This window comes from Notothenia rossii, assembly GCF_949606895.1.
Source record: "Notothenia rossii genome assembly, chromosome: 5".
NCBI lineage: Eukaryota > Metazoa > Chordata > Actinopteri > Perciformes > Nototheniidae > Notothenia > Notothenia rossii.
In genome coordinates, this window is record NC_136903.1 from 2,514,562 (window position 1) to 2,536,698 (window position 22,137).

The 22,137-nt window shown below is 36.5% G+C and overlaps 1 long non-coding RNA gene across 1 annotated transcript; it reads left to right on the forward strand.

The window, feature by feature from the left end:
* Positions 1 to 688: 688 nt before the first annotated feature.
* LOC307041116 lies at positions 689 to 16,972 on the forward strand. Its single transcript, XR_013808695.1, has 3 exons — positions 689 to 829; positions 15,476 to 15,627; positions 15,869 to 16,972. It is a non-coding gene; the product is annotated as an uncharacterized lncRNA (long non-coding RNA).
* The last annotated feature ends 5,165 nt before the right edge of the window (positions 16,973 to 22,137 follow it).

A 22,137-nucleotide genomic window follows, 5' to 3' on the forward strand; every position in this document is an offset into this window, starting at 1 on the left:
CGAATTATCCACGGGGGTTTTGTGAGTAGAGCCGGTTAACGAAAGGCAAAGCAGCCACTTTTTAAGGATATAAGTCCTTACATTTGATGCATACTAAAAAGTTCCTCCTTTAATGAGGGATAAGATAAGATGACACTTTTTAACAAGAAGCAATTGTACTTTATACATGGGACAATATTATCTGCATTTTGCATACACAGGCCATTTGCATCATTCATTTGGATGTGGGGAAAAAATGTATGATAGCAAGTATTTTAGAAAAAAGTGCTTCAGTTTATTTCTGCTGTTAAGTTGGTCATGTTAACATGGGGGTCTACAGAGATAGTACAATTATAAAACGTAGCCGTAGCAACGGCTGTTATTAATTTAATAATGATCCCAAAGCCCATTACAAATAAAACTATAAAATACTAAATACTAAATGAAACTTAAATACGTGAAATAGTTTTCCTGCCTGCTGTTTATCACCACCACTTACAACAGGATAGTTTATAATATAATATACTTTTTTATTTTATAAATGCTGTTATGTATCCCTTTGATCCTTTACCTTCACCTTTGAGCTTTTGGAACAACTTAATATCCCCTTTCTCGAATGAATAAATGTCTTATCTTATCTTATAGGAGATTGTTGAGAACAAAGTCTGCTTTCGGGTTGATGCACAATCAACTATTCAAACATATTGAATTGCCTTTAGGAAATGTTGATGAATGTTCAAGCATCTCTTCGTCACAGACAGATCTGCAGAGACACGACTGAGGAGTGACGGATCAGCTCACCTGTTTGAGGAGTTCTTACTTTCTTTAAAGCATCTGCCTCCATTTTCCAGTAAGTACTCATCTCTGTTATATTATTATGTTATTCCTTTTATGTTTTTAGTGTTATTGAGTCTATGGGTGGAACATTATATCTCTACGTAAGAGGAGGAATATCATGTTTTATTAAAGCTCACACAGCCTTGGTCATCTCAGCTTGACTCATCTTATGTTCATAATATTCACTCACTTTTTCAACATGCCGTAACAAGAATTATAATTCCATTAATGTCCGATTATTGTTTGTTTGTAGCCTTTATTTAACCAGGTGAAAATCCCATTGAGATCAACGATCTCTTTTTCAAGGGAGACCTGCAGCACATTGGTTACACATAAAACAACAGAAAACAAAAAGGACATCAATACAACATAATTACTGGGGTATACATTAGCAACCTATTCACAATGACAGACATCTAATAACATTTCATCTATCCGAGCTTTAAAATGATGCAAGGGAACCAAAATGCTCAGTTTCAAAAATGTTTGCATAGTGTTCCAAGCTAGAGGAGAAGCACACATAAAAGCTTTAGTACCTAAAACAGTCCTAGCACTCGGCTCATGTAATAAAAACACATCCTGGGATCTCAGGCAATAGCTGCTTGCCACTCTCTGTGAGATCAGAGAGCAGATATGAGCTGGTCGTTTACCCAACATGGCTTTATAGATAAACGTGTACCAATGACTGAGCCTCTTTACAGTGAGTGAAGGCAGACCTGCCTTGGCATACAGGGTACAGTGATGAGTGAGTGCTTTACAGTTAGTAACAAATCTCAGAGCACTGTGATAGGCGGCATCTAACTTGTTCAGGCAATGGGCAGGTGCATTCATATAGATCAGATCACCATAGTCCAGCACAGGTCAAAAGGTCACAGAGCCTTTTCCTGGCTTCAAATGAGAAACAGGACTTGTTTCTGAAAAAGAAACCTAGCTGCACCCTCAGCTTTTTAAGCAGATTATTGACATGAAGTTTATGTATGGTTAATGTAAATCCACTTTACAACTAATTGCAAAAGTATAATGAGTCAACTGATAATATAGTTAATTGATTTTACTATAATTAAACATTTACTAAACAAACATGTAGAAACAGAAAGAGGAGTGCTCTGTAAAGGCCCAGATACACCGGCCCGAAATCGTCAGTAAATGGGAGTCGGGCCGAACATGAGCGTGGGCATGCCCTATTCGGAGTGGTGTGCGCCGCACCGTCGGGTTTTTTCTGCCGACCTGACGCCTTTTCTCGTCGGGAACACCACCGGAAGTCGGACAAAGGGATAACACTGATTGGCTGTTCAGCTAGCGAATCAGTGCATGAGAAGTGTTAACGGAAGTGAGGGAGGTAAACAAATGATTTAAAATTGGAGATGGAACACACACGGACGGCTATTTCACCTCATCGGTTTATAGAGCTCCTGTTCGTTCATGTTTTCAATAGACGAGAGTGAAAATGGAAAGAAAAACGCTATTTGTTGTTTGTTTATATCACGGAGTCTGTTCTTCTTCTCTGTCTTCCGGTTGTTCCGGTTGTTGCCTCTTTTGAATGATGAATACACACTACCGCCGCCTGCTGGTAAGGAGAGTTATTGCCACTCACGCATGCGCAGTTCATACGTGCTCGGCTCGGATTTGCGGTGTGTTCCAGTGCGCGAAGCCGGCAAATACGCAGGAGAGTCCGGCGACGCAACAGTCGGTGTCGGTGTCGGCGTCGGCGACTTCTCAGGTGACTGGCCGGTGTATCTGGGCCTTAACGTGCAGGTTATTTTGTTGGAAAATAACTATCACCACTCTGGAGTTTTTTTATTTAAATGAAGGATACTTTTTGATCAGGAGTCTCAATGTTTTTCAGGCAGGGTTGGAACAATAAGTTGCATATTAAACTGGGCCATAACATGAGGTACCACCATGTGATGATGTTTATGGAAGATATGACACAAGAATCAAGATAGTAAAATAATAAAGCATAGTCGTACCTGCTGCTGAATATTGATACCAAAGTATTTTACGAATATAAAAATATAATATATTAAGCTGCCTACAACTTATCTTAACCCTCCGGTATCATTGTGGACATTTTTGTCCAAATGGGTAATTTTCCACGTTTCATTTGGCAATAACTTTGGTTGTGTTGGTGCAAATGGCCTGATTTTTTGTAACAAGGATATTTTCTCGATCTATTTTGATATTCCAATTTCAATTTTTCAAATGGGTCTTTAATTCACTGTGTAACAAATCCACTACCATACTTGACCATTCGGGACAATGCAAAAGACTTTGATAAAAACATAATATAAAAATATTTTTTTCACCACTGTTTTGGCTTCAATCTTTAAAGCAACTTCCGCCCTAATCAGAAATACCAAAATGTAATCATTCTAAGGATTTTAACCCTTTAAATGTCATTTTGAATACATGACATCGCTGTTGTTTTTCATGATAAAAACTGAGAAAATGAGTTATTTTCCATGTAATACATATCTGGGGACTGGCTTCTTTTTTTTATCACAGTCTTGGATATGTCAACATTTATTTTTTTGCATTATTAGTTTTTGCACAGAACCAGAATAAACATGGCATTAGTCATTCGGGACGAACATTTCCACTTCCAAAAACTGCTCTAAAATTATAACAAATTAATATTTTTAAAGACTTTTTGGGGTTAAATCTTTCAATCAACTTCAGTCCTGATCAAAAATACCAAATATTACATTATTTTCAGGATTTTAACCCTTTAACTGACAGTTTGAAAACATGATGTTGCGTTTTTTTTTAAAACACACACACACACACACACACACACACACACACACACACACACACACACACACACACACACACACACACACACACACACACACACACACACACACACACACACATGTGATTAACTCCTTAGCCAAAACATTCTTTTAATGTGATGGACTCCTTAAAACATTCTTGTAATGTGATGGACTCCTTAAAACATTATTTTAATGTGATGGACTCCTTAGCCAAAATATTCTTTTAATGTGATGGACTCCTTAAAACATTCTTTTAATGTGATGGACTCCTTAGCCAAAACATTCTTTTAATGTGATGGACTTCTAAGCCAAAACATTCTTTTAATGTGATGGACTCCTTAGCCAAAACATTCTTTTAATGTGATAGACTCCTTAGCCAAAACATTCTTTTAATGTAATGGACTCCTCAGCCAAAACATTCTTTTAATGTAATGGACTCCTTAGCCAAAACATTCTTTTAATGTGATGGACTCCTCAGCCAAAACATTCTTTTAATGTGATGGACTCCTTAGCCAAAACATTCTTTTAATGTGATGGACTCCTAAGCCAAAACATTCTTTTAATGTAATGGACTCCTCAGCCAAAACATTCTTTTAATGTAATGGACTCCTTAGCCAAAACATTCTTTTAATGTGATGGACTCCTTAGCCAAAACATTCTTTTAATGTGATGGACTCCTTAGCCAAAACATTCTTTTAATGTAATGGACTCCTTAGCCAAAACATTCTTTTAATGTAATGGACTCCTCAGCCAAAACATTCTTTTAATGTAATGGACTCCTTAGCCAAAACATTCTTTTAATGTGATGGACTCCTTAGCCAAAACATTCTTTAAATGTGATGGACTCCTAAGCCAAAACATTCTTTTAATGTAATGGACTCCTTAGCCAAAACATTCTTTTAATGTGATGGACTCCTTAGCCAAAACATTCTTTTAATGTGATGGACTCCTTAGCCAAAACATTCTTTTAATGTAATGGACTCCTTAGCCAAAACATTCTTTTAATGTAATGGACTCCTTAGCCAAAACATTCTTTTAATGTGATGGACTCCTTAGCCAAAACATTCTTTTAATGTGATGGACTCCTTAGCCAAAACATTCTTTTAATGTGATGGACTCCTTAGCCAAAACATTCTTTTAATGTGATGGACTCCTTAGCCAAAACATTCTTTTAATGTGATGGACTCCTTAGCCAAAACATTCTTTTAATGTGATGGACTCCTTAAAACATTCTTTTAATGTGATGGACTCCTTAAAACATTCTTTTAATGTGATGGACTCCTTAAAACATTCTTTTAATGTGATGGACTCCTTAGCCAAAACATTCTTTTAATGTGATGGACTCCTTAAAACATTCTTTTAATGTGATGGACTCCTTAAAACATTCTTTTAATGTGATGGACTCCTTAAAACATTCTTTTAATGTGATGGACTCCTTAGCCAAAACATTCTTTTAATGTGATGGACTCCTTAAAACATTCTTTTAATGTGATGGACTCCTTAGCCAAAACATTCTTTTAATGTGATGGACTCCTTAAAACATTCTTTTAATGTGATGGACTCCTTAGCCAAAACATTCTTTTAATGTGATGGACTCCTTAAAACATTCTTTTAATGTGATGGACTCCTTAGCCAAAACATTCTTTTAATGTGATGGACTCCTTAGCCAAAACATTCTTTTAATGTGATGGACTCCTTAAAACATTCTTTAAATGTGATGGACTCCTAAGCCAAAACATTCTTTTAATGTGATGGACTCCTTAGCCAAAACATTATTTTAATGTGATGGACTCCTTAGCCAAAACATTCTTTTAATGTGATAGACTCCTTAGCCAAAACATTCTTTTAATGTGATGGACTCCTTAGCCAAAACATTCTTTTAATGTGATGGACTCCTTAAAACATTCTTTTAATGTGATGGACTCCTTAGCCAAAACATTATTTTAATGTGATGGACTCCTTAGCCAAAACATTCTTTTAATGTGATAGACTCCTTAGCCAAAACATTCTTTTAATGTGATGGACTCCTTAGCCAAAACATTCTTTTAATGTGATGGACTCCTTAAAACATTCTTTTAATGTGATGGACTCCTTAGCCAAAACATTCTTTTAATGTGATGGACTCCTTCGCCAAAACATTCTTTTAATGTGATGGACTCCTTAGCCAAAACATTCTTTTAATGTGATGGACTTCTTAGCCAAAACATTCTTTTAATGTGATGGACTCCTTAGCCAAAACATTCTTTTAATGTGATGGACTCCTTAGCCAAAACATTCTTTTAATGTGATGGACTCCTTAGCCAAAACATTCTTTTAATGTGATGGACTCCTTAGCCAAAACATTCTTTTAATGTGATGGACTCCTTAGCCAAAACATTCTTTTAATGTGATGGACTTCTTAGCCAAAACATTCTTTTAATGTGATGGACTCCTTAGCCAAAACATTCTTTTAATGTGATGGACTCCTTAGCCAAAACATTCTTTTAATGTGATGGACTCCTTAGCCAAAACATTATTTTAATGTGATGGACTCCTTAGCCAAAACATTCTTTAAATGTGATGGACTCCTTAGCCAAAACATTCTTGTAATGTGATGGACTTCTTAGCCAAAACATTCTTTTAATGTGATGGACTCCTTAGCCAAAACATTCTTTTAATGTGATGGACTCCTTAGCCAAAACATTATTTTAATGTGATGGACTCCTTAAAACATTCTTTAAATGTGATGGACTCCTTAAAACATTCTTTTAATGTGATGGACTCCTTAAAACATTATTTTAATGTGATGGACTCCTAAGCCAAAACATTCTTTTAATGTGATGGACTCCTTAGCCAAAACATTCTTTTAATGTGATGGACTCCTTAAAACATTCTTTTAATGTGATGGACTCCTTAGCCAAAACATTATTTTAATGTGATGGACTCCTTAGCCAAAACATTCTTTAAATGTGATGGACTCCTTAAAACATTCTTTTAATGTGATGGACTCCTTAGCCAAAACATTATTTTAATGTGATGGACTCCTTAGCCAAAACATTCTTTTAATGTGATGGACTCCTTAAAACATTCTTTTAATGTGATGGACTCCTTAGCCAAAACATTCTTTTAATGTGATGGACTCCTTAAAACATTCTTTTAATGTGATGGACTCCTTAGCCAAAACATTCTTTTAATGTGATGGACTCCTTAAAACATTCTTTTAATGTGATGGACTCCTTAAAACATTCTTTTAATGTGATGGACTCCTTAAAACATTCTTTTAATGTGATGGACTCCTTAGCCAAAACATTCTTTTAATGTGATGGACTCCTTAAAACATTCTTTTAATGTGATGGACTCCTTAAAACATTCTTTTAATGTGATGGACTCCTTAAAACATTCTTTTAATGTGATGGACTCCTTAAAACATTCTTTTAATGTGATGGACTCCTTAGCCAAAACATTCTTTTAATGTGATGGACTCCTTAGCCAAAACATTCTTTTAATGTGATGGACTCCTTAAAACATTCTTTTAATGTGATGGACTCCTTAGCCAAAACATTCTTTTAATGTGATGGACTCCTTAAAACATTCTTTTAATGTGATGGACTCCTTAGCCAAAACATTCTTTTAATGTGATGGACTCCTTAAAACATTCTTGTAATGTGATGGACTCCTAAGCCAAAACATTCTTTTAATATGATGGACTCCTTAAAACATTCTTTTAATGTGATGGACTCCTTAAAACATTCTTTTAATGTGATGGACTCCTTAAAACATTCTTTTAATGTGATGGACTCCTTAAAACATTCTTTTAATGTGATGGACTTCTTAGCCAAAACATTCTTTTAATGTGATGGACTCCTTAAAACATTCTTTAAATGTGATGGACTCCTTAGCCAAAACATTCTTTTAATGTGATGGACTCCTTAGCCAAAACATTCTTTAAATGTGATGGACTTCTTAGCCAAAACATTCTTTAAATGTGATGGACTCCTTAGCCAAAACATTCTTTTAATGTGATGGACTCCTTAGCCAAAACATTCTTTTAATGTGATGGACTCCTTAGCCAAAACATTCTTTTAATGTGATGGACTCCTTAAAACATTCTTGTAATGTGATGGACTCCTTAGCCAAAACATTCTTTTAATGTGATGGACTTCTTAGCCAAAACATTCTTTTAATGTGATGGACTTCTTAGCCAAAACATTCTTTTAATGTGATGGACTCCTTAGCCAAAACATTCTTTTAATGTGATGGACTCCTAAGCCAAAACATTCTTTTAATGTGATGGACTCCTTAAAACATTCTTTTAATGTGATGGACTCCTTAGCCAAAACATTCTTTTAATGTGATGGACTCCTTAGCCAAAACATTCTTTTAATGTGATGGACTTCTTAGCCAAAACATTCTTTTAATGTGATGGACTCCTTAGCCAAAACATTCTTTTAATGTGATGGACTCCTTAGCCAAAACATTCTTTTAATGTGATGGACTCCTTAAAACATTCTTTTAATGTGATGGACTCCTTAGCCAAAACATTCTTTTAATGTGATGGACTCCTTAGCCAAAACATTCTTTTAATGTGATGGACTCCTAAGCCAAAACATTCTTTTAATGTGATGGACTCCTTAGCCAAAACATTCTTTTAATGTGATGGACTCCTTAAAACATTCTTTTAATGTGATGGACTCCTAAGCCAAAACATTATTTTAATGTGATGGACTCCTTAGCCAAAACATTCTTTTAATGTGATGGACTCCTTAGCCAAAACATTCTTTTAATGTGATGGACTTCTTAGCCAAAACATTCTTTTAATGTGATGGACTCCTTAGCCAAAACATTCTTTTAATGTGATGGACTTCTTAGCCAAAACATTCTTTTAATGTGATGGACTCCTTAGCCAAAACATTATTTTAATGTGATGGACTCCTTAGCCAAAACATTCTTTTAATGTGATGGACTCCTTAGCCAAAACATTATTTTAATGTGATGGACTCCTTAGCCAAAACATTCTTTAAATGTGATGGACTCCTTAGCCAAAACATTCTTTAAATGTGATGGACTCCTTAGCCAAAACATTATTTAAATGTGATGGACTCCTTAGCCAAAACATTCTTTAAATGTGATGGACTCCTTAGCCAAAACATTCTTTAAATGTGATGGACTCCTTAGCCAAAACATTATTTTAATGTGATGGACTCCTTAGCCAAAACATTCTTTAAATGTGATGGACTCCTTAGCCAAAACATTATTTTAATGTGATGGACTTCTTAGCCAAAACATTCTTTTAATGTGATGGACTCCTAAGCCAAAACATTCTTTTAATGTGATGGACTCCTTAGCCAAAACATTCTTTTAATGTGATGGACTCCTTAGCCAAAACATTATTTTAATGTGATGGACTCCTTAGCCAAAACATTCTTTTAATGTGATGGACTCCTTAGCCAAAACATTATTTTAATGTGATGGACTCCTTAAAACATTCTTTAAATGTGATGGACTCCTTAGCCAAAACATTATTTTAATGTGATGGACTCCTTAGCCAAAACATTCTTTAAATGTGATGGACTCCTTAGCCAAAACATTATTTTAATGTGATGGACTCCTTAGCCAAAACATTCTTTAAATGTGATGGACTCCTTAGCCAAAACATTATTTTAATGTGATGGACTTCTTAGCCAAAACATTCTTTTAATGTGATGGACTCCTTAGCCAAAACATTATTTTAATGTGATGGACTCCTTAGCCAAAACATTCTTTTAATGTGATGGACTCCTTAGCCAAAACATTCTTTTAATGTGATGGACTTCTTAGCCAAAACATTATTTTAATGTGATGGACTCCTTAGCCAAAACATTCTTTTAATGTGATGGACTTCTTAGCCAAAACATTCTTTTAATGTGATGGACTCCTTAGCCAAAACATTCTTTTAATGTGATGGACTTCTTAGCCAAAACATTATTTTAATGTGATGGACTCCTTAGCCAAAACATTCTTTTAATGTGATGGACTCCTTAGCCAAAACATTCTTTTAATGTGATGGACTTCTTAGCCAAAACATTATTTTAATGTGATGGACTCCTTAGCCAAAACATTCTTTTAATGTGATGGACTCCTTAGCCAAAACATTCTTTTAATGTGATGGACTCCTTAGCCAAAACATTCTTTTAATGTGATGGACTTCTTAGCCAAAACATTATTTTAATGTGATGGACTCCTTAGCCAAAACATTCTTTTAATGTGATGGACTCCTTAGCCAAAACATTCTTTTAATGTGATGGACTTCTTAGCCAAAACATTATTTTAATGTGATGGACTCCTTAGCCAAAACATTCTTTTAATGTGATGGACTTCTTAGCCAAAACATTCTTTTAATGTGATGGACTCCTTAAAACATTCTTTTAATGTGATGGACTCCTTAGCCAAAACATTCTTTTAATGTGATGGACTTCTTAGCCAAAACATTCTTGTAATGTAATGGACTCCTTAGCCAAAACATTCTTGTAATGTGATGGACTCCTAAGCCAAAACATTATTTTAATGTGATGGACTTCTTAGCCAAAACATTCTTGTAATGTAATGGACTCCTTAGCCAAAACATTCTTGTAATGTGATGGACTCCTAAGCCAAAACATTATTTTAATGTGATGGACTCCTTAGCCAAAACATTATTTTAATGTGATGGACTTCTTAGCCAAAACATTCTTTAAATGTGATGGACTCCTTAGCCAAAACATTATTTTAATGTGATGGACTTCTTAGCCAAAACATTCTTTAAATGTGATGGACTCCTTAGCCAAAACATTATTTTAATGTGATGGACTTCTTAGCCAAAACATTCTTTTAATGTGATGGACTCCTTAGCCAAAACATTATTTTAATGTGATGGACTTCTTAGCCAAAACATTCTTTAAATGTGATGGACTCCTTAGCCAAAACATTATTTTAATGTGATGGACTTCTTAGCCAAAACATTCTTTTAATGTGATGGACTTCTTAGCCAAAACATTCTTTTAATGTGATGGACTCCTAAAAACATTCTTTTAATGTGATGGACTCCTTAAAACATTCTTTTAATGTGATGGACTCCTTAAAACATTCTTTTAATGTGATGGACTTCTTAGCCAAAACATTCTTTTAATGTGATGGACTCCTTAGCCAAAACATTCTTTTAATGTGATGGACTCCTTAAAACATTCTTTTAATGTGATGGACTCCTTAAAACATTCTTTTAATGTGATGGACTCCTTAGCCAAAACATTCTTTTAATGTGATGGACTCCTTAAAACATTCTTTTAATGTGATGGACTTCTTAGCCAAAACATTCTTTAAATGTGATGGACTTCTTAAAACATTCTTTTAATGTGATGGACTCCTAAGCCAAAACATTCTTTTAATGTGATGTACTTCTTAGCCAAAACATTCTTTTAATGTGATGGACTCCTTAGCCAAAACATTCTTTAAATGTGATGGACTCCTAAGCCAAAACATTCTTTTAATGTGATGGACTCCTTAGCCAAAACATTCTTTTAATGTGATGGACTCCTTAAAACATTCTTTTAATGTGATGGACTCCTTAAAACATTCTTTTAATGTGATGGACTTCTTAGCCAAAACATTCTTGTAATGTAATGGACTCCTTAGCCAAAACATTCTTTTAATGTGATGGACTTCTTAGCCAAAACATTCTTGTAATGTAATGGACTCCTTAGCCAAAACATTCTTTTAATGTGATGGACTCCTAAGCCAAAACATTCTTTTAATGTGATGGACTCCTAAGCCAAAACATTCTTTTAATGTGATGGACTCCTAAGCCAAAACATTCTTTTAATGTGATGGACTCCTAAGCCAAAACATTCTTTTAATGTGATGGACTCCTTAGCCAAAACATTCTTGTAATGTGATGGACTCCTTAAAACATTCTTTTAATGTGATGGACTCCTTAAAACATTCTTTTAATGTGATGGACTTCTTAGCCAAAACATTCTTGTAATGTAATGGACTCCTTAGCCAAAACATTCTTTTAATGTGATGGACTCCTAAGCCAAAACATTCTTTTAATGTGATGGACTCCTTAGCCAAAACATTATTTTAATGTGATGGACTTCTTAGCCAAAACATTCTTTAAATGTGATGGACTCCTTAGCCAAAACATTATTTTAATGTGATGGACTTCTTAGCCAAAACATTCTTTTAATGTGATGGACTTCTTAGCCAAAACATTCTTTTAATGTGATGGACTCCTAAAAACATTCTTTTAATGTGATGGACTCCTTAAAACATTCTTTTAATGTGATGGACTCCTTAAAACATTCTTTTAATGTGATGGACTTCTTAGCCAAAACATTCTTTTAATGTGATGGACTCCTTAGCCAAAACATTCTTTTAATGTGATGGACTCCTTAAAACATTCTTTTAATGTGATGGACTCCTTAGCCAAAACATTCTTTTAATGTGATGGACTCCTTAAAACATTCTTTTAATGTGATGGACTTCTTAGCCAAAACATTCTTTAAATGTGATGGACTTCTTAAAACATTCTTTTAATGTGATGGACTCCTTAGCCAAAACATTCTTTTAATGTGATGTACTTCTTAGCCAAAACATTCTTTTAATGTGATGGACTCCTTAGCCAAAACATTCTTTTAATGTGATGGACTTCTTAGCCAAAACATTCTTTTAATGTGATGGACTTCTTAGCCAAAACTTTCTTTTAATGTGATGGACTCCTTAAAACATTCTTTAAATGTGATGGACTCCTTAGCCAAAACATTCTTTTAATGTGATGGACTCCTTAGCCAAAACATTATTTTAATGTGATGGACTCCTTAGCCAAAACATTCTTTTAATGTGATGGACTCCTTAGACAAAACATTCTTTTAATGTGATGGACTCCTTAGACAAAACATTCTTGTAATGTGATGGACTCCTTAGCCAAAACATTCTTTTAATGTGATGGACTTCTTAGCCAAAACATTCTTTTAATGTGATGGACTCCTTAGCCAAAACATTCTTTTAATGTGATGGACTCCTTAGCCAAAACATTCTTGTAATGTGATGGACTCCTTAAAACATTCTTTTAATGTGATGGACTCCTTAGCCAAAACATTCTTTTAATGTGATGGACTTCTTAGCCAAAACTTTCTTTTAATGTGATGGACTCCTTAAAACATTCTTTAAATGTGATGGACTCCTTAGCCAAAACATTCTTTTAATGTGATGGACTCCTAAGCCAAAACATTATTTTAATGTGATGGACTCCTTAGCCAAAACATTCTTTTAATGTGATGGACTTCTTAGCCAAAACATTCTTGTAATGTGATGGACTCCTTAAAACATTCTTTTAATGTGATGGACTCCTAAGCCAAAACATTCTTTTAATGTGATGGACTTCTTAGCCAAAACATTCTTTAAATGTGATGGACTCCTTAGCCAAAACATTCTTTTAATGTGATGGACTCCTTAAAACATTCTTTAAATGTGATGGACTCCTTAGCCAAAACATTCTTTTAATGTGATGGACTCCTTAAAACATTCTTTTAATGTGATGTACTTCTTAGCCAAAACATTCTTTTAATGTGATGGACTCCTTAAAACATTCTTTTAATGTGATGGACTCCTTAGCCAAAACATTCTTTAAATGTGATGGACTTCTTAGCCAAAACATTCTTTTAATGTGATGGACTCCTTAGCCAAAACATTCTTTTAATGTGATTGACTCCTAAGCCAAAACATTCTTTTAATGTGATGGACTTCTTAGCCAAAACATTCTTTTAATGTGATGGACTCCTTAAAACATTCTTTTAATGTGATGGACTCCTTAAAACATTCTTTTAATGTGATGGACTCCTTAGCCAAAACATTCTTTTAATGTGATGGACTCCTTAGCCAAAACATTCTTTTAATGTGATTGACTCCTAAGCCAAAACATTCTTTTAATGTGATGGACTCCTAAGCCAAAACATTATTTTAATGTGATGGACTCCTTAGCCAAAACATTCTTTTAATGTGATGGACTCCTTAGCCAAAACATTATTTTAATGTGATGGACTCCTTAGCCAAAACATTCTTTTAATGTGATGGACTCCTTAGCCAAAACATTCTTTAAATGTGATGGACTCCTTAGCCAAAACATTCTTTTAATGTGATGGACTCCTTAGCCAAAACATTCTTGTAATGTGATGGACTCCTTAGCCAAAACATTATTTTAATGTGATGGACTCCTTAGCCAAAACATTCTTGTAATGTGATGGACTCCTAAGCCAAAACATTCTTTTAATGTGATGGACTCCTAAGCCAAAACATTCTTGTAATGTGATGGACTCCTTAAAACATTATTTTAATGTGATGGACTCCTTAGCCAAAACATTCTTTTAATGTAATGGACTCCTTAGCCAAAACATTCTTTAAATGTGATGGACTCCTTAGCCAAAACATTATTTTAATGTGATGGACTCCTTAGCCAAAACATTATTTTAATGTGATGGACTCCTTAGCCAAAACATTATTTTAATGTGATGGACTCCTTAGCCAAAACATTCTTTTAATGTGATGGACTCCTTAGCCAAAACATTCTTTTAATGTGATGGACTCCTTAGCCAAAACATTCTTTTAATGTGATGGACTCCTAAGCCAAAACATTCTTTAAATGTGATGGACTCCTAAAAACATTCTTTTAATGTGATGGACTCCTTAGCCAAAACATTCTTTTAATGTGATGGACTCCTAAGCCAAAACATTATTTTAATGTGATGGACTCCTTAGCCAAAACATTCTTTTAATGTGATGGACTCCTTAGCCAAAACATTCTTTTAATGTGATGGACTCCTTAGCCAAAACATTCTTGTAATGTGATGGACTTCTTAGCCAAAACATTCTTTTAATGTGATGGACTCCTTAGCCAAAACATTATTTTAATGTGATGGACTCCTTAGCCAAAACATTCTTTTAATGTGATGGACTTCTTAGCCAAAACATTCTTTTAATGTGATGGACTCCTTAGCCAAAACATTCTTTTAATGTGATGGACTTCTTAGCCAAAACATTCTTTTAATGTGATGGACTCCTTAGCCAAAACATTATTTTAATGTGATGGACTCCTAAGCCAAAACATTCTTTAAATGTGATGGACTCCTTAGCCAAAACATTCTTTGAATGTGATGGACTCCTTAGCCAAAACATTCTTTAAATGTGATGGACTCCTTAGCCAAAACATTCTTTTAATGTGATGGACTCCTTAGCCAAAACATTATTTTAATGTGATAGACTTCTTAGCCAAAACATTATTTTAATGTGATGGACTCCTTAAGCCTACCATTCTTAAATGTGTCAGGATTTTAGAACTAATTAGAGAACCTTCGCCACCACGAGGAAATTCCTTTTGAATTTCGTCGGAAGACTTTAATGTGTGAACTATGAATTAAAGTTTCATATTAGAACATGATCACAGCATGATATGATTAGTATGATTATAATGTTGTAACGAGAGAAGGTAAAAACCCTGTATTAGTTTGGACCTATTTTTCTTCAAATAAACTGATCCCACCTTTTGGATTGGGACAACTTAAAAGACATCTGTGCTCACCTCTCCTGTTCAAAGGTACGATGCACCCTGCCACACTCACTCTTAGGTAGGGCCACACCTCATTACTGATATCAAAATCCTTCGGGATCGCTTAAACAGATTAAGAGAGTTGTCTGAATTGAAACAGCAGTTCATTGAACCTGGTTCTTCAGGAGTTAATAGAGGTGAGATCTTGCTGACGTTGGTGGATCTGAGCCAAGCAGTAAACTTACATAGACTCAATAACTTCTGTTAGGGTCATTAGTAGGTCTGAGTCATTTCCCGGAATAAATGATCAGGACCTCACCAACTCTAACAGTCTTATTGTCTTTAACAGATGCTGACGGATTCATGTGTAATAATCTCTTCGTCACAGAACCAGACCTGCAGAGACACAAAGGACTGAGCAGTGAGGGGTCAGCTCACCTGTGGGAAAAACATCTTATTTGACTTCTTTCAAGCACACAGTCCTCCATCCTCCACTTTACAGTAAGTTATCATTTCCTTTATCATTATTTTATTCCCTTAATGTTTTTAGTGGTATTGAGTATGACAAAGTTCTGCAAAAGAGCAGAATAACAAATGTGATCATAGATTATTCAGTGTTTGTTCTCATGTTGTTCAGCACCGCTCACCTGTTCAACATGCTAACAGGAGAATGTTGTCTCATTAATGTCAGATTCATGTTCGTCCATTTTATAGCATGCTAACTGCCTCCCTGTCTCTCCAGCTCATCATGGACGTCCGTATGGCCTTTGACACCAGTGGCTGCGTGAGTCCCATTTTGAATTCGATCTTGGTACTTGAAACTCTAATAAATAATATAGAAAGTAATAGTCAGCAATTTCACAGACTTTCAACAAGACTCAACATGCTTGAGAAGCTGGTGCTATCAATTCAAGAAATGGAACGAATTAAAGACTCCGACGATGTCCGTAAAGCTTTGGATAATCTCCAATATGCTCTGACCGAAGCCAAGGAAAAGATCGAGAAGTTTCATAACTCAAAACCTTTACTAAAGTTTGTGAGATCAAGCCACAATGAAACAAAGTTCAGAGATGTGAACGAAAGGCTCAGTGATGCCTATGAGGAGCTTTCTGGAAGTCTGCATGTACGACAGAACCAGATACAGGAGGAGCAGGACAAGAAGCGGGGCAAGAAGCAGGACAAGAAGCAGGACAAGAAGCAGGACAAGAAGCAGGACAAGAAGCAGGACAAGAAGCAGGAAGAACGAAAATGTATTGTACTTTAAAAGGCAGAATGTTGTCATAGCAACGTACCAGGAGCAGTTGTTGAGTGCATCAAACAGTTTGATCACGGCTAAGCTCTTTCATTTAACAATCAAGTTAAAGGAAAAATGGCCAAACCCTCTTTTTCTGTTCTTTCGCACTGACAGTAGGGTTTAGTGATTGCCTACCAATCTACAATCTTTGATACAAGACAAATTGTTTTTTTTTTAAAAACATTGTTTCCATCCAATCAAGCAAATCAGAATGGATTGAAGTTTTTATTTTGTATTTTAGTTGTAGTCACTGATTCATTTATAGACCGAATCAGAATCAGAAATCTCCATGTCATGTTTCAGATAAATTATCAACATTCAAACTATTCATTTCATGATATTAAATGAGCCATCTTAGCGATCATATAACCAAATGGCACCAAAAGAAGTTGTGAAAGTGACAAAGACACTGGCCTTTAATGCAGAATATTGTGTAATTGATTTCCATAACAGCTTGTTGTTTAGTCTAAAGACCACAAGATGGTGCCAAGAGACTCAAGAAATATGAACCCTTTCTGATCTGTGTCAAAATAAAGAAGGAATCTGTTTGTACACGAAAATATGACAATCGTTTATTGTTACAAATCAGGAAAAAGTCATGATAATGCATTAAATACAGTTTTTATATGACATGAAGTAGAAAGTGAACTTTGGGTTTTAACATTGCTTTGTGTTTCAGAGTGAAAACATTTATAACACTGGTTCCTCATATTCAAACGTATAACAAGAAGCTATTGTACTCTAAACATGGGATACACACAGGCAATGGACATGATTCATTTGGATGTGGGTTTCACGTGGGTTTGCTATCCTGGCTCCAAAATGGTGGAATGAGCTCCCCATTGAAATCAGGACAGCAGATAGCTTACACATCTTCCGACGCAAACTGAAAACTCATCTCTTTAGACTCCACTTCGAGCGATAAAATTACTAACAAAGCACTTATATACTAATAAAGGGCTGGCTTTCTAAATGCCAGTTGAGTAGCACTTGAAATGTTTGGCTCTATGAAACCTGATGTACTTATATGATTCTGTTTTCTTAAAGGTTGTATCTTCCTGGTCGAATGCACTTATTGTAAGTCGCTTTGGATAAAAGCGTCAGCTAAATGCAATGTAATGTAATGTAATGTAATGGATGTGTGAAGCAAATGAATGCAAGTATTTAAGAGTGGAGTCGAATAAATAAAACTATAGAAAAACAAACCTTTTTTTTCTTTGCACCAGACTGTAAACATATTTATTTCTGCTGTAAAGTTGGTATTTTTAACACGGAGGTCGACTTGCTTTTGGACCAAGCTTGGCTTCACTTTAAAGGACCAGAAGTTGGCGCTTTGGGTTAGAAGTGTGAACTAATTTATGTTTACAACTGCTTCAGTCTTATTCCTAACCATCCTTCTTTGTCCTCACATATGGGATACAAAAGTTACATTTTTTATAGCTTGTTTCCGTCTTGTTTTAGGAGGAAAACAAATAGAGTGTTGCAGCAACGAGTCCTAAAACCCGGAAATAACTTAGCATTTTAATACTTCTGGTTCCCTCTTCTCAAAGTCAACAGGTTTTTTGAAAGTTTTTGAGCAGGATCGGAAGATGGCGGAGCAAGATAGGAAGTTTGCAGAGCAGGAGAGGAAGCTGGGCAAGCAGGAGGCATACTTGTCAACCCTCCCGATTTTCGCGGGAGACTCCCGATTTCATTGCCCTCTCCCGGTTTCCTCCCGGGGTCATATTTCTCCCGCATTTCTCCCGATTTCTGACTAAATCAGATTTACACACGACTGTTTCCACTCGGACTTTAATACAGCTACACCATTGTTTGGTTTCCATGGTAACACGTCTCTTTAGTAGTGAACGCAACTCAAAGTCTGAGAGGGTGAAGCAGATATTCACAGAAAACAGAACAAGAATCTACAACTACTCTACTCTCTGCTCACTCCTTTCCTGTAAAATACAGGTCCAGCCCACACATATGCTCCATCAAGGACGGTGCTACAGGCCACAAGGCAGTGCACTTACAACTACAATAAGCATGTTAATGTTAATCTAACAGCTCCGGCGATCCACTAGCACTAGAGGAATGTGCAAGGTATAGCTAGGTTCTTTAATGTTGCTATCATGTTTAGAAGTAGACCCATGAGCAAAGAATCTCCTGTTTCAGACCTGAACAAATATTTGTATTATTTGAAAGGTCTACTTTTCTGTTTTCTGTCTTTTCTGATTTCTACAGTTTGCAGACGATGTCTTACTTATCCATCGTGAGGAAGCTGGACGAGGAGCTGGAAGAGGAGCTGGAGGAGCTGGAGGAGGAGCTAGAGGAGGAGCTGGAGGAGGAGCTGGAGGAGGAGCAGGAGGAGGAGCTAGAGGAGGAGCTGGAGGAGGAGCTGGAAAGAAAACTTGAAGGAAAAAAATGTGTTATACTTTAAAAAGCAGAATGTTGTCATAGCAACGTACCAGGAGCAGTTGTTGAGTGCATAAAGCAGTTTGATCACGACTAAGCTCTTTCATTTACCCATCAAGTTAAAGGAAACATTGGCCAACGCACTTTTTCTGTTCTCGTGCACTTTAGGGTTTAATGATTGCCTCCCGATCTACAATCTGTGATTTAAGAGATATTCAAGCAAATCAGCCTGGATTCTTTTATTTGAGTTGTAGCCACTTATTAATTTATAGACAGAATCAGAATCAGAAATCTCCATGTCATGTTTCAGATAAATTATCAACATTCAAACCATTAATTTCATGATATTAAATGAGCCACCTTTGGCATGAGCCGCATGTGGCCCCCAGGCCGCAGTTTGGACACCCCTGCTCTACAGGAACCAAAGCTTGTTACAACAGCATTTTATTTTATGTTAAAAAAAGTATTGGCTCCATGGTGCTCTTGGCAGGATTGGAGTCAAAGGTAGTGGAAAAAGGCACGGAGGACATGGGGGTCATGGTCCTGTAAATAACAGAGGGTGTGGGGTTACATGTTGCCATGGGGGGAATGTGCAATATCTGCCCACTGCTACGAGTACTAGGATGTGTGTGTGTGTGTGTGTGTGTGTGTGTGTGTGTGTGTGTGTGTGTGTGTGTGTGTGTGTGTGTGTGTGTGTGTGTGTGTGTGTGTGTGTGTGTGTGTGTGTGTGTGTGTGTGTGTGTGTGTGTGTGTGTGTGTGGGGGGGGGGGGGGGGGGGGCATGGGACTATAAGGAAGTGGGGATGTTGGGCTGGGCATCAGCATATTGTTGGGTTGAGGCATTGTTAGAACAAGGTACAAAAATACTGGAATCAATTGCAGCGACTCACTTTTTACTGAGAAAAATAAACAAAGTTTAAACAAAAGATCACTCTTGCGAGGACAAAATAAAGCTCTTGGTTTCTAACAAACAAAACTCTCCTCTCTGGTAACAAGCTGGTTCTCTGGACATGTGAATCACACTGAAACAAGACGAACTGGCACAAGACAAAGGGAGACAAGGACTATTTAAACATGAGGGAAGTGGGAACAGGTGGAAACAAAGGCAGACGCTGACGATGGCGGGAAAACACACAAAGGGAGGAAGTAACAGGGCCTGAAATGAAAGACAAGAGGTAAGTGCAAAATAAAACAGAAAATGGGAAACGAGACATGACATGAAACACGGGGACTTCACTAGAGATGAATGACATAAATAGACATGACGTGAAGTAAAATGAAAACCTGACTCTACATAAATACCTGACTAGACTTGAAATGAAAGACATAAAACAAACACAACTAACACATTTGAAGAGACACCACAGGCAGAAGAATGTTGATTATTACACTCTGAACTAGTTGTGTGAGCTGTCCTTGACAATGTTTTTGGCTTTGTGCTGAGAGTGCGGGTGGAGTGATGGGGGCCAAGTCTCACACGCTGGGGGCGGTTAGTGAGGAAATCTTTGATCCAGGAACAGGTGGGTGGGGGAAGGCCTAGGTTTGATAGTTTGCAAACTAGAACGTCCGGGATGATTGTGTTGAACGCTGAGCTGTAGTCAATAAAGAGCAATCTGACATAGCTCCCACGGTGCTCCAGGTGGCTCAGTGCAGAGTGGATCTATTTGCTCTGTAGGCAAACTGGTGTGGGTCGAGGGTGGGGGGAAGGCAGGCCTTTATGTGATGTAACACCAGCCTCTCAAAACACTTCATGATCACAGGTGTGAGTGCAATGGGGCGGTAGTCATTGAGGCTGTCTGTGGTTGCTTTCTTAGGAACAGGAATGATAGCGACAGTTTTAAGGCAAGGTGGGATAACAGCGAGTTTCAGGGAGAGATTAAAAATGCTGGTGAAGACCTGTGAGAGCTGGTTGGCACACGCTCTGAGCACCTTCCCAGGTACTCCATCTGGACCAGCAGCCTTCCTGGGGTTCACTGCTTTGAGCACCCGTCTCACATCAGGCTCCTCCACAGTAAGTGGGGGGGTTTAGTTTATAGTCCACGCCATGTTTTATTGTTCACTTGTTAACTTACCTCTTCCTCTCGTTTCAGAGCTCTTCCTGCCATTGTGTGTTTCCCCGCCTTTGAGATTGTCAGCCCCTCCCTTGATTGTTGCCGCCTGTGTCCCCTTGCCTCATATAGATTTTCAAGATTCAAGGCTTTATTGTCATGTGCACAGTACTGTAGATACAGTGTAGATATGGCAATGAAAAACTCAAGTCACAGGCTCCTGTGTAAAATGTAGTATTTATGATCTCAGAATAAAAAGAAAAGATAATCATATGTTGGTGAAACTCTGTCAGTTTGATGGAAAGTTGCCACAATATAGGTGGAGTGATATTTATAATGCACTATATATTGTGCATAATAAAAAAAGCAATACATAAATAATGGTACTTGGCAATGAGAAGGATGGTCTCATCTGCAAACTGTAGACATCTCTGAAGTCGACCCTCTGCATGCTTCTCTTCAGTTTTTAACAAACCAACAAATAGAAATACCAACAGACAAATGGAGAGAAGTTTTAATGATTGACATTATTTAGATTTGGCACAAAACAAGCTTTGGCCTTGATTTTCACTAAAAACCTTATATATGATTAATGAACAAATATGCATGTTTTTTCTAATCGTTGTGAAAGTGACTAATCGACAAAAGATACAGCTCTTTAAAGCTTAATATAATTTATGTCAATAATCAATAATAACAGCTGTGTTGTTTAGTCAAATAAACATAAGATGGTGCTATGAGTCTCAATAGTTATAAACAACTTGTGCTTAAAGGTGGGTAGGTAATTTTGGAGAAACCAGCTTGAGTGCGCTACAATTTGAAAATACACAGCCGGGAAAAATCTGCCACTTCCTCACAGAGCCCCTCCTCCAACGAACGGGCACATGACCAATGAGGGCACGAGATAAGTTTGTGCACTGATGGAAGGCTGACAGGCAGGTAGGCCATCCAGTTACTTTAGCCGGCTCAGATGATTGGTCGTGCTTTTTACAGCGCCACGGCTTCCACAGATGAGATTTTTTTATGTATTTATTGTCAAAGCACTTCAGATATTCATTGCTATCGGGATGTTAAGAGCATTCTATGGAATATAACATAAAGTGTATCTGAAAAAAATTACATACCCCACCTTTAATCCTTTCATACACAACACAATCATAATCAGTATAAATTATTACATTAATCTAATCAATTTATACTTGATTCAAACTACTTATTGTGAATTATTTCTTATAATGGTTTCTATAATTACAGATCATTACATTCAACTTTTACT